The sequence below is a fragment of the Rhagoletis zephyria genome, unplaced genomic scaffold (assembly GCF_001687245.7).
Source record: "Rhagoletis zephyria isolate East Lansing unplaced genomic scaffold, Rhagoletis_zephyria_1.1 Rzeph_scaffold_01569, whole genome shotgun sequence".
In the NCBI taxonomy this organism is placed as follows: Eukaryota; Metazoa; Arthropoda; class Insecta; order Diptera; family Tephritidae; genus Rhagoletis; species Rhagoletis zephyria.
The window spans coordinates 82,063-95,798 of record NW_016158653.1 but is presented as its reverse complement, the minus strand read 5'-3'; the positions used below and the strand labels follow the sequence as shown (position 1 = coordinate 95,798).

The window sequence follows — 13,736 nt, the reverse complement described above, 5'->3', positions numbered from 1 at the left end:
AACAGCGTTTACTTATTTTAATTTTATTTATTTATCAATGTTTGCAAATTGTATACTTTAAACAGTAAACAAATGCTGAATATTTCGAATTGTTCAAATAAAAATGCGACGAAACTTCACAGACAATCAGAATTTAAGTATTTGCCAAGATACGATTTAAATAGTATAAGTATTAGCATTATAGTAAAAATGTACATATCTACAATTCTACATACATATTTAGAAAACTCTATAAATTCCATGCACTTCAAAGTCGGTTAAACGCGCTTTTATTTGCGACTGGCAAATATTTCCCATAGAAGAGAGCAAACGCTCAACATTCGAGTGCCAACTAAAACTCGAAAATCCACAAAAAAAAACACCAAAAGCAACAGATGGTAATGGCTAATGTGACCAACCGTACCTCTTTCGGAAGTACGGTACTTCTTTTTGAGCCGTTGTATTTCATACTGCGCTGTACAGTCAAATGTACTTCTTACTATTTTGTATTACCTTTTAAGTTTGATTTTCTTTAACTGGAAAGAAAAGTTTTAACCTTACCTAGTCATTTCAGTTAACAAAGTACTCATAGATCAACACATATGAGTAAATTATGACTATCAAACACTTCACTTCTCTAGATGACAAAATTCATTCTGAATGGCTACTCAAACTAGAAAAATTAAAAGGTATTTAAGAGTTTGCGGGGTTTGCCTTAGCTCAGCGGTTAGCGTTGCTGACTTTGCACTAGGGATGTAAAAAAAACATCCATGTATCGAGCAACATCGATGGTCGTTGATTCAAACATCAATGTTATTGTGAATGCGATGTTTAGTCGATTCTTCAAACATCGATAGTCTCATTGTGATTTACAAGCCTACTTTGCACTTCGATGATGCGGGTTCGATCTCTGCTGAAGTCTGGCCAAAGAGGTGTGATGATGAGATATGGTGATTTCCGAAATAGCAGCTCTAAATTCTATCGCTTAGAATTTGTTCTTTTTCCATTCGTCCTAAACCAAATCTTGGTATAAAACTCATTAACACTGTTGAAACAAAAGTTTTTAACCCACAATAATAGATGATAACATAAAAAGTGTTTATTTTTTTTAAGCAAGATGCCAAAGGAAAGGAGAACAAACTTTCTGAGCTGCAATTTGCTGAGAATACCTTTTTTATAAAACAAAAAACTTATTCGGAAAGTAGTATTCTGTGTTTGTAGCATAGGAAAACATGGTTTTAAGAATGCGCCAATAGTAATGAAGAAAGCACCGTTGAATACACCGTCCAACACGATTTTGAACCAGTAAAAAAATCAAGCATTTTCGGAAAGTATAGACAAAAACCAAAGTACCTATATTTTGCCGTTTCTAAGGGGAAAACGGCAGATCCAATAAAAATCCATCCGCTAAAACTTGGTAACAAAGAGTTTTTGGGGTCGGTGATTACTAATCTGAAGTCAGTGCTTAAAAATTCAAAATAACGGATGGATTTTTTTGTTTAATTGTGACATTTGCATGAAATTTAACATCCAAGGGTGCTTTGAGTGGCTGATTACAAAACTGAAATCAGTTATCAAAAATTCAAAATGGCGGATCCAATAGAGATCCATCTGCCATATCGGATCTGCCATTTTTAATTTTTGAAAAGTGACTTCAGATTCGTAAGCAGCAGCAAATAAAACTATTGCCTACGAAGTTTAATAAAGTTTGAATTCTATTGACCGATCAGCATAGGGATTGTTAAGGGTTGATTTCCCCATAGAAGCCATAAATGACTTGATCTAGAAACAAGTAATTTTTAGCAAAAAAAACCGACTTCAACTCCCATATAAAAAAAAAAAAATATATATATATCTCATGATCCACTGATCGGATCGCAACCAGATTAGTATGGGACCACCTCTGAGACACTACCTTTCCGATGCAAGAAGAATTATCGAAATCGGTTGACGTGGTCCAAAGTTATGCGGTAACAAAAAAAAAAGAAAAAAAAAATATTCCGACGAACTGATAACCTCCTCCTTTTTTTGGAAGTCGGTTAAAAACGGAAAAATACGCGTACGTTGTTCTTGCCTCTTCTTTCCGAAGATGCTTGATTTTTTCATGGGTATAAAAAAAGTTCAATTTTGTCGGACGGTGATATACATGAAATATGCGTATTTATAATATCCTTACAATTCTTTTTAAGAAAAGCTAATCTCAGCCATATGAAATTCAGTTAAGTAAAAGATCATTTTACCGTTGTTCCTTTTATATACTAATGGCCTTATTCGTAAAAATTTTAATATTTTTAAAGAGCATCGTAAAGTGACATTTTCATAAAATTTTTCGATTTATAAAGCAGTGAAAAGTCGTACTTATTTTTTATGAATTTGTGTGTAAGTTTGTATTATTATTGAATCAAGCTTAATTTTTAATTTATGAAATTGATTTGTTGAATTGGTATACTGTCAACGTTTTTGTATATTTCGCTTTTACCATTTCCTCTTTGGTTTCATACTATTTATGGTCTTCAGGTCTTGTACTTCTTTGAGCTATGAAATAGTTGGTCACATTGGTAATGGCGTGTATTGAGGCAGCAGGAAAGTGTTTGCTAAAATTGATGAGCTGCCAATGATAATCAAGCATCTATGTACATACATATGTAGATAATATGATGATGAGGATAGTGACTATGGTACCGCCAATGATAATAAAGTGGATTTCGTTGGAGCAAATGTTGCAGGATAATCGACTTAAGTAATATTTTGTAGGGGACGGTGCAGATGGCTAGGATGAATAAATCGTTAGTCGCATCTAAACATTGATATTCATACATACATACATATGCATTTGACGGGTGTATAATGAAATCCCGATATACAAAATACCGAAATACAGAATCCCGAAAGACATTATCCAGATACGACCAAATCCCGACCAGACATAATCCAGACACGACCAAATCCCGACCATACATAATCCCGACAAGACACAATCCAGACAAGAAATCCCGACAAAAAATCCCGACAAAATATCGCGCGATTTTTTAATTATTTTTATATTTTGTCGGGATTTTTGTCATGATTCTCTTCTGTTTTCGCTCAAAAATAATGTATAAACGACACAGTTGTTGTTATTGTTGTAAGGGCTTACTTAGCCCGTAATTGTCCGCAGGCTCAACTAACGGTAGGCCCAGGAGGTTTAATATTTCGATGAGGTAGAACCAGAGGGAGAGGGAGGATGTTAGTTGAGTTAGATTGAGTAAGCATGTGAAGAGGTGGTTGGTGTCAAGGGGGGAATCTCCACATGCTGGACACTCATTTTCAATGTTGGGAGGCGAGTTAGGCCAGAGTTACGCGGGTATCTCGTGGCAGTTGAAGCTCACTGTCGTTCACAGGTGGTGATTGGCACTGATGATGGCATTCACTTGACTGGAGTTTGCAAATACCGTTAATAACCTGTCTGTATAGTCCCAGTCCCAGGGGTGCTGTGCGTAGTGCTTGACCTGGTCCTTCAGCTAAAGCAAGTTCGAGTGCTGACAACTGTAGCACCTTACTGGGAGAATTTCAGCTTCACTGTGGATGTGATGTTCTGGCGACATCAGAAGACATCCTCTGGTTGTCCAGGGTGTTGTATTGTGGCATGTCTTTAGTTTCGTCCACTGCGAACCAATTGTCCCCGGCGAGCACACAGGCGCTGCATAATTTAGAACCGGACGGCTTTGTAGTTATGTTTGCAACACCGTTTCTTTGTCTTTGGTCAAGTACTGCCGAATTGAGGACTACGGCTCCGTACTTTGTTGGCAATTTCGGTTGTATGCGCCGGGAACGAGAGCTAGATTTGACAATTTTCCGGTTATTCACCGTTGGAATTAGTTTGCCATCGACGAGAATACGCAGCTTTCGTCCTTGTGGTAAAGTGGTTGCCGAGAGGGTTAGACTCCTTGCAGTGAAGAAGCGAAAAAATGTGGAGTGGTAACCGTTTATATTTAGGCATAAGTCATCAATTTCATTTCCGGACGCATTGTAATTTTTTTTTGTCTGGATTGTGTCTTGTCGGGATTTTGAGTTGTCGGGATTTTGTCTTGTCTGAATAATGTGTTATCTGTATTTTATTTGGTCGGGATTTTGTTATGTCTGTATTATGTCCTGTCTGGATTTTGTATTGTCTGGATTTTTAAAAATTGTCTGGATTATGTCTAGTCGGGATCTTCAAAGTCGGGATTATGGAGTGCTCCCGCATTTTGCATTAGTAGCTAGCTCGTTCGCTCTCTGACTGCTTGCTGGACATGAAAGCCGCACAAAACAAGTCAGTTCACTGTTTTTATGTAAATTTAATGAAGCTACCATACGATACCTTTGTTGTGTCTACGTAGACATAAATATGTTTACATATGAATATATCGCTCATTTACTTAAAGACCGTCATAACTCAAAAACCCAAATTTTTTAGCAATCGGAAACAAATTTACAACTTCGCCGGCAAAATGTCGATTTTGAGTTACGATAGTCTTTTAGTACTTGGCTATGTATGAATCTTTGTATTTATGTAAACGTACATACATATGTATATACATTAGACTGCATCACCAGAAAAGTTGCGGTTTTCCGCCGGGATTACAATTTTTTTTTATTTTAAGACGTCTACCAAAATATTTCGGAAAAATATTAAGATTTACGTGAGCTGGACCGATTTGAAAATACCTCCAAAAACGAAGTTTTTTATGAATAAAAATAGTTTCTTAAAGAACTTGTTGAAATAAGTCCCCTCAGATGGCAAACTAGATTAAGGTTAAAAAATCTGCATACAAATATTTAAAAATCTTTTCAACGGAATCGTAATAATGAGATTTTTGATGCTGTTTTTTTACTTTTTTTCAAAACTATTCTGATTTAGACTTATGGGATCTCAGTAGAAAGGTATTTTCCCACTGTTTTTAATTCTTTCAAAAAAAGTCATTATTGTCCCAATGTTTTTTTTTTTTTCAAATACAAATACATCTTAATTCAACTTGGAAAGACGCTCGTTCATCCTACTTTTCTCCTTCATCATTTGAATGAGTTTATTAGCAAAGTAAAAATGCCTTTCCAATGATACCTCACAAGTCTAAATCAGGAGAGTGTAGGTTGAGTTATTCAAGTTTTTCTTATAACAATCTTTGAAAAAACTTAAAAAACAACATCATCTCATTATACAATTCTGGCAGATACATACATACATTTTAGTCATTTGAGGGGATTTAAAAAAAAAATCTGAGAAACTATTTTTATTCATAAAAAACGCCATTTGTGGAGGTATTTTCAAATCGGCCCAGCTCACGTAAATCTAAATATTTTTTTCGAAATATTTTGGGGGACGTCTTAAAATATAATAGATTTTAGAATTCCAATGGAAACACAGTACCGATTTTTATTTTGTATGGAGAGTGTTGCAATCTAATGTATATACATAGATGTATATTTGTATATTCGTATTCAACTATGCATTTATTTTGGAATAAATGTGTTTGTTGTATAAAAAGCTTTATTCAATCGCTTACTGTATTTACCTACTTGCATATATAAAAGTGATTGGTAATCCTCAGTTAATTGTTTTTCATGGTTTCGGTTTGTATAAATTCAATAGGTGCTATTTGATAGTAAATAATAGACAATAGCGGCGATAAAATGTTGGAATCAATTTTTAAATACTTTTTAAGCTATTTGCGGTAAATATTACATAATCAAAAGAATTTTTATTATTACCAATAATATTTTTCAGCGACTGTTGAGTATACATATATGTATGTATATAAATTACGTATTTTAATTATATTATTATTATGTATTTTATTGCTATAAAATCGTAAAAAATGTATTAAAATCAGTTTTCTAGCATCTTGAAAGTTGCACTTTCACCTACTAAAATTTAATGGGCTATAAAACTGCATACCTAAAATTTTCCCAATCACAATGCAATATGAAAGATGAACTAATCCGCTAGGTGGCGCAGGTGTCGAGATATTTGAAGCCATATTTAGACCCTATAATACTTAAATGGAAAAAATAACTCGAACAAATCTAGCCGTCTAGGTGCGGGGGTAGATTTTTCTTTTTTATTGACCCCTAATAAAAGTTTGTCTTAAAAATTGTTTATATTACTTGCTTTTATATTTATTTATGTATGTACCTACATGTGGTTTAACAAACACAAATGTGGTTTGGCAGATACATACATACATTTTTACTTACATACATATGTACGTATATTATGAGTCTCTTCGGCGCAAAAATTTGTGTGGGCCGCTAATTGCATGCGGTTGCAGCTGCAGAATCTGACAATCGGTGACTCTCATATACATATGTACATGCATACATAATAATACCAATGTTCACATAAAAAAAATATATATATATATATCTGTGGTCATAAGCAATAATCCCCAAAGTCGAAAAACCTGAATTCGAGAAAAAGCGCTTTAAAGATTTGGGTTGTAATGTTAACCTTATTGGGAAACCAAAATACTTTCATTTATAACTTTTTAAATAGAATAGGTAACGAGATGGAAGTTTCACGTAGACATGGAATAATAGTTGCAGAAAACGATAGCATATATAACTCAATTCTTTCTTAAGTCGACTTAGGCTGTTATTGCTTACGACCACAGATATATGCATTAGGGTGCATTACTCTCCATACAAAAAAAAAATGTACTGTTGGAAATATACAATTTATTTGTCAAAATTTATTAATTTATTACTTATTAGCAAATACTCGGCATGTTTTGCTCAGATTTGTCAAATCTTTCAGATTTCTGAAATATTTTGTTCGGTGGCAACCCTCTTCAAAAATATTTTCGACCATGAAATTTGCATTCAATTCCATGCATTAGTTTTGGAGTGATGCGTGCGCAAACATACAGATAGACAGACAAAAAATTGTAAAAATTATTGATTTGGCTTCTGTTGATCTAATGAATACCCCCAATATTAATTTTTTCTTTAATATCTATAATGTACAGACGTCGGCCTGTTATAATTTTATTATTTACAGTATAGTTTTATTCGTATAGATTATTATTATTATTTGTACTAAAATTTTGTTTACAAAAAACTACATTTTTGGAGGTATTTTCAAATCGCTTTAGCCACGAAAATCTTAATATTAATCCGCAATATTTTGGCGGAAGTCTTAAAATATCGAGCTCTAACAGGCAAAAACATGTAAGCGACGTTTTTTCGAAATTTAATTTTTGATACAGAAAAGAAAATTTTGAAAAAAATTACACTTACCTTTTTTGGCGGTTAGGGCTCGATATAATAAACTTAAAATTCCGCAACTATTTTTGGTGATGCACCCTAATATACTTACAAAAACTTAGTTATACAATTTTTACAACTCTTAGAAGAAGAGATGGCGGTAATTTTTGCATATATTTTTTTGCATTATGATGGATAAGGGGCTAAATGCAGGAATCGTGAAATGTAAAAAATTAATTATAAATATTTGGCTGCGGAACAAACGCTCAAAATGGACGAACAGTAAAGAACAATCGACGAACTATCGATTGCAATACAAAAATTTTAATATTTATACTAATGAAGTGCTAACGTCGGTTGGGTGTCTTTTACTTGGGATCTATCTATAATTTACCATTAACGACAAATACCTTGTAATATGCCTAAGTACATACATACATATATACATATATAGTTTGTATGTATGTGCTTGTGTAAAGAACCGTTCATTCCCTGCCTGAGGTGAATATTTAAAACGGTTGTTTTTTTCCACTATCTCTTTGAGATAGTACACTCGTGATCAACGTAACTGCATACGTATGCATACCTACCTTTTCGTATACATACATAAAAGACGCATGAGCTCAGCATTTTTCCCTTTGCATGTATGCAATGTGTGGTGAATTGTCTGCGTTTGTATGCAACCATGCGCCTGCGTAAAATATGCAATGCTTGCAATTTCGTCTCTGCACACTTTTGCTAATTTCGTTTTGCATTGCAATGCGTTTATCTTATTGTCGAATATACCTGATAAGTGCATTTGTATGCGTACTTAAGTAACCACATGCATACATACATTCCTATGTACCCTGCAGGAAATTTAATTAGTTTGAATGGAATTTATAAACGACTTTATTTTCAATGATAACTAACGAATTGAAATTCTCACTTTTTTCCCCGCAATGAACTCATTCATTTAACATGGCGATGCCTTTTTGTTGCATATATTTTCAACTACTTTTAAATGAATTTCGCTTAAACAACTTTAAAGTCACTATGTTTCGTTTGAATGCGCTCTCGTTCTGCACTTCACAGATGCTTTTTCATATTTAAAAGACCCAACAAAAATTTATTATCATTTTCACATGTTGTCTCTGTTGGGACTCGAAAACAACTTTCTAAACTTCACAGATGCTTTTTCACACTTGCAAGACACAAATTGTATATTTGAGTAGAAAGAGTATCAAAATTCGAAACATTTACTTATTGCATTTGTTTTAAAGTAGTCTTTTAATTAGTTGATTTAAAAAAAAAGTCACTTGCTTCCGTCAGGGTACCTACAAACATCTGTGTTGGTATCTGGGCCTTGTTTGGCACCTCAGCAAACGACGATGGCGTAGCCGATTTGAAAATGCGTCCCTCATGGTGCAACTTTACTGCCTGTTGCAACGCTGCAGAAGTTACTTTTAGATGTATAGACACATTTACATATGAACGTATTTATGTGCACGCTAGATTTCTATTTCGAACCGGCTTGTTGGGCATTTGTTTTTGTTGCATAGCTCTTCTTATTGCTATCTGTCGCATTTCTACTATGGAGCAGAGTGTATGTATGTACATATGTATGTTTACTAGCAGCTGTTGTTTTCTTTCTTTGTTGTTGTTTTGGTTTTACCATCAAAAAAGAATATGGTGTTCATTTTGTTGTCGAAAGCGTCCAGTCGTGTCTTCCAAGCATACATATGCGCGTGTGTAACTGTTCGGTTTGTAGGTACTCCTAGTAAATAGTCACAAGCCATGATTCTTTATATGCCATTTACCGATAAGCAACCGTTAACCTTTGCGCCATGACAAATTCTTCGCCTCTAATGATTGACAGTTGTCTGGCGGGTGGACTTCACCGCTAAGTATGTTTGTGTTTTTTATTTTGCTGACCCCCAAGAATAACATGCCATCAAAATTGTCATTTTTTATTTTGTTGAAATATTGCATACATAAAAAAATTTGACCGTCAAAATAAAAATCCGCAGCAAGATGGTTTGAACGATAAGAACGAATAAATTTATTCTGATTCATGTTTTTTTCTTAATACACTTTTTTTTTGTTTCGTTGGACGTGAATGTTGGTGTTTTTATTTAAAATAAAATATTCGGTTTTGTGATCCGATGGCTTTATTGTTATTAGTGAAAGTCCATAAATAAAAAATATTTACTCCAGGGAGCAAAATCATTTGAGTTCTGACATTTTTTTATGATTAGCTCACTGAGTCTCTTCCCGGTATTACTAGTAGTAATGACATATGTACACACATATATATGTACGGGTATATAGTATATGTACGCATTTACAAGACTCGGTTATCTTTATGCTTTGAACAGTTTTGTACATTTATTGTTGATAACCTATTTAAAGTAGATTCTGCTTAACAAAGCCACTATTTTCGATTCAATCGTAAGGTCTCTAGAGAGCTGTCAAAATATTTTCTGACAAAAAAAAATATATATATATTTAAGCAAACAAGTTTTTCACGTTCATTCTCGAAGCGTTCACTACACGACATCCAAGTTTTTGAATCTTTGAAGTGCGCCCTTGTCCGAGCAGAATTCGCCGTTGCTGGAAGGCAAATGTAGGCCATTTCCAATAGGGGTTTCTACAATCTTTAGCCATCGGCTTGAACAATAAGTCTAAAAAAATTTGGTAAAATTTTTCACTCGTTTTAATTTTATTAGCGAAATACATGCTCGTGAAAAAAATCACTGCTACTAACTTTTCCTGCTCCACTAAGATAAACAGACGTTGGACTTAAATGAAAAATATGCAAATTCGACTACTAAAAACACTAAACAGCGGATTGCATTTTCCGAACTACCATATAAAACTAGCCGCCAAAATATTTTGGAAATAAGTAAACCAAAAAACGACAAGTTTATAAAAATAAAATTAAGGCATTAGAGCATCGACTACCAAATTACAAAGTCTCAAGCTCGTTGGGAAGGCCCGTAATAATCAAGTTTTGCCTGAATTCTCTAAATTTATACGTGACTTAAAATCGTGATCTGTGTGTTGGAGCAGGTTCTTGTTTTAAATTTTTTAATTTTTCTGGCTAAGTCTAGGTCTTAAAGTTTTACCATTTAAAAGCTGTTCCCAACTTGAACTTCTTAAAGCTTGAAAGTAAATCCCCGCTTTGGCTTGCTAAACAATATGTAATTAAAAAGATAAATCTATGCAACTAGTAGATACAAATTAAATTTTAATTTTAGGGGTATTCACTAATCATATTAGATAATCTGTACGTTAAAAAAATTATTGTTTCGGGAAACTTTTCCACTTAGAAATCTAATTTTATTTCATTGTAATGATTGATTTACTTAATTTATTGAGACTTTTGCATGTCTTATTAGTTAAATACAGGGTGGGCCAAATAAGACCTTCCAATATTAAACACGTATAACTTCTTTATTTTTTAATAATTGCAATTTTTTTTTTTTTGTATAGCATCCTAATTTGTGGTTCTAACATGATGGAGCGACTGCGTACACTGCTAGGCAAACTATGGCCCTGCTGCGGTAGGTAGGTATGTCTTATTTGACGCACCCTGTATTAGTAATAGTTTTTAAGTGATATGCTCTAATGAGTTGTTTTCCAAAATAACTACTGACTTATCTTTCGACTCCTTTCGAGCTTGCGGTTCTAGTGGGCGTTTACAATATCTGCTGTCTCACTACTCTCATTTGTAGCCATCTTTTGACAGATTTAAAATTGTTTATATCTTTAATAGAGACAATCAGAGCGACTATATTTTCATTTTTAACTTGATACTGAAACAGTTAAAATATTGTACAGTGAATTTTTGTAATGGAAAATTTTTAACGCTATTCGACCACAGGAGGCATGTACATATGTACGTACACATACATACATACATATGTACCAGCATGGGTGCAACGCAGTTATTGGCAGACAATATTGATGACAACTACATCACAAACTGGTGGTCACAAGGTGAGGTGGGAATCCGTGGCGGCGGAGGCGATAGTAAGCTGGCTATACTCATATACGAGTATGTATGTATTCAGCTATACTCGCAATTGTACGAAGTTCAGACTCACCTATTTATAAAGAGCGTGTCTGTCACAAGAGCGTTAAGGAAATTATATTTCTGGATATCAGTCTGTCGAGAGACGGCGATCAGTTTTTGTGGAAAAAAACAGTAACAAACGATCAGACAAAGCAAACGAATGGCAAGCAATGGTTCCGACGACTAAGCAGAAAAATCGGAAGAATCAATAAAAACAAACATAGAGAGATACGCGGTTAGTACATGTAGCGGTAGAAAGGAAGGTAGTAAATAGTAGTTGGCAGTAACCACCATGATGATGTGTTTGTTGGTAGTGATTTGCCATACGAATGCATGTATGGGTGGAAAAAAAGTGGTAAGAAAATCATGACACTTTATGGATTGGTATGAGGCTAGAAAGAGTTAACTCTATAGCACACTACCTTTTTTTTTGGAGCTGATGATATTTGACGCCGCTCTTTCAACAACCTTCCAAACAACCAGCCAGCCAGCCAACTCGCTAAACGATTCAGACGACGACTACGATTTTATGAGTTAGTATTTTGTTATTATTTTTGTTTTTTTTTTTTTACTTTTTAGACTGAAAAATGCACGTAGGTAGGTACTCGTTCGTCGAGTTTTAACTCAATTATATCACCAAAATATAGTATATGTAGGTATACTTATGTTCAATTAATTCTTGATATTTCTAAGAATCGTAACTCACCTTGAAATGTTTCTGCTGTTGCTGCTCTTGCGTTTAGTATTTTTATCCTCTTTTATTTATTTGAATTTGTAATCCACAAATATAGGAGTGCTGTAAATTATATTTTCTCTGAAAGATGAAATACAGTAAAGGTTCAGAAAACCTGTTGTCGTTAGCAAATACAAAAAAAATGTATGCAGAAGGGAAAATCACCACATAAAGGAAGAAGGAAAATAAACGTCACTAAATTGTAACTTTCTCGGTGAGAAGCCTTTTTTAAAATACCCTTTGTTTATTAACTTGTCTTTAAACTCACTTTTTCCGTCACTAAAAAATTAGAAAATACACAAAACTCCAAATGAGTCCCAATTTGGTTAAACAAAATCTTCACTTTATCTGTGTTTAAGTAGTTCGTTTTTTGAGCTGAGCAGAGTATATTTGTAGATATCTATTTATTTCTTCTGGTATAAGTATTTACCGCTTAGTCTTTCGCAAACCGCTGTACGTTTTCAAACACGTTTTTAACACCTGTTGGTGTTCGAGACAACTGAACGCTCTGGAAATTATCACTCAGCTAATAACCAACGACGACGACGACTACGACTCCAGTCCCGGTGGCCGTGTGTGACCAAGTGTGGTGAGTTGTCGCACACATGTATGTGTGTGTGTATATCTGTGCATACTTGTTTTCTCACTGGAAGCGCACACAGATCAAACACTAACACAATGGCAATTTGGACACACAGATACAAATTCCAATTTGTGAGAGTGCACTGCAGATGCGCTTGGCAGTGCAGCTGGAGAAAAACGCCCACCAATTCTATTGAATTTAGGGTGCGCGCTTGGCTTTGTGTGTGCGAAATAGAGGCATTTGGGAGTTTTTAATACAGTGGCTGCATAACTTTTACTGCTTTTCGATTGCTGACAATTTTAGTGCCAGTAGAAATTTATATCACATAAACTGCGTTCATATTTAACAGCTGGCTGAGATTTGATTAGTTAATCTTAGTTTAAACCAGTTGGTATGGTCTAGTTTGTTTTTCATAGATAATAATGAGCTGAAATGTTGACAACTACTCCAGCTGTTATTTGGTATTTAAATATTTACATACATATGTGTGTACTTTATACTGGACGAGCAATAAAAAATCCCTTGCTGTTTGCCTAAAATTATCATATTTAAGAAGTAATTTTCTATCGAGAAATAATTGAAATCAAATATTAAATTTTTTCCCCAAAAATTGTATTCTACTATAAACCTAGGCATAAAATATTTATTCTGAGAAACATTGTTGAACCTAATGCTTCACTAGTTGTATGAGTGTGTGTGTTTTAGCTTGATTGATCTTGGTCCTATAAGCATATTGAGTGCATATTAAACGCCTAAAAGTATGTGTATGCGGAAAGCACAAAGATCTTCGAGTATTGTTTTGAATGCCAGTAGGAAATATTAAACTTCTACACATGCATGTAGTATGTATATACATATAGGACCCATATATTATAGGTACATAGTACATACAGTGTCGGTAATTGCAATAGCACCCCCATTTTAAAGTGATGTTGTTTGTCATTTGTGTTTACTTATTTATTTTTAAGAATTTGTAATCAAAATACAGTTCTTTTTCTAACAAAAAATCCATATAACCTAAGTTTTAAACTTTGTAGAAAATTAAAAAAAAATTGACAAATTCGCATCAAAATTTCCTAAATTTTTCTCAGAAGTGTTAGGATTTTTTGAGTATACAGTTTTATAGCCCAGTCAATTTTGTGCAATAGTGTGCCAGTTCCAAG

General features: G+C 34.0%; 1 long non-coding RNA gene across 2 annotated transcripts; it reads right to left on the bottom strand.

Annotated features, from left to right (window-relative positions):
* Positions 1-11,836: 11,836 nt before the first annotated feature.
* LOC108364483 (uncharacterized) lies at positions 11,837-12,555 on the bottom strand. 2 transcript variants are annotated; one of them, XR_001847763.1, is made up of 2 exons: positions 12,259-12,555; positions 11,837-12,071 (listed from the first exon to the last, which is right to left on the bottom strand). It is a non-coding gene; the product is annotated as an uncharacterized LOC108364483 (long non-coding RNA). The 2 variants fall into 2 exon arrangements; XR_001847762.1 differs by having other exon boundaries at positions 11,986-12,071; positions 12,421-12,549.
* Between the last annotated feature and the right edge of the window lie 1,181 nt (positions 12,556-13,736).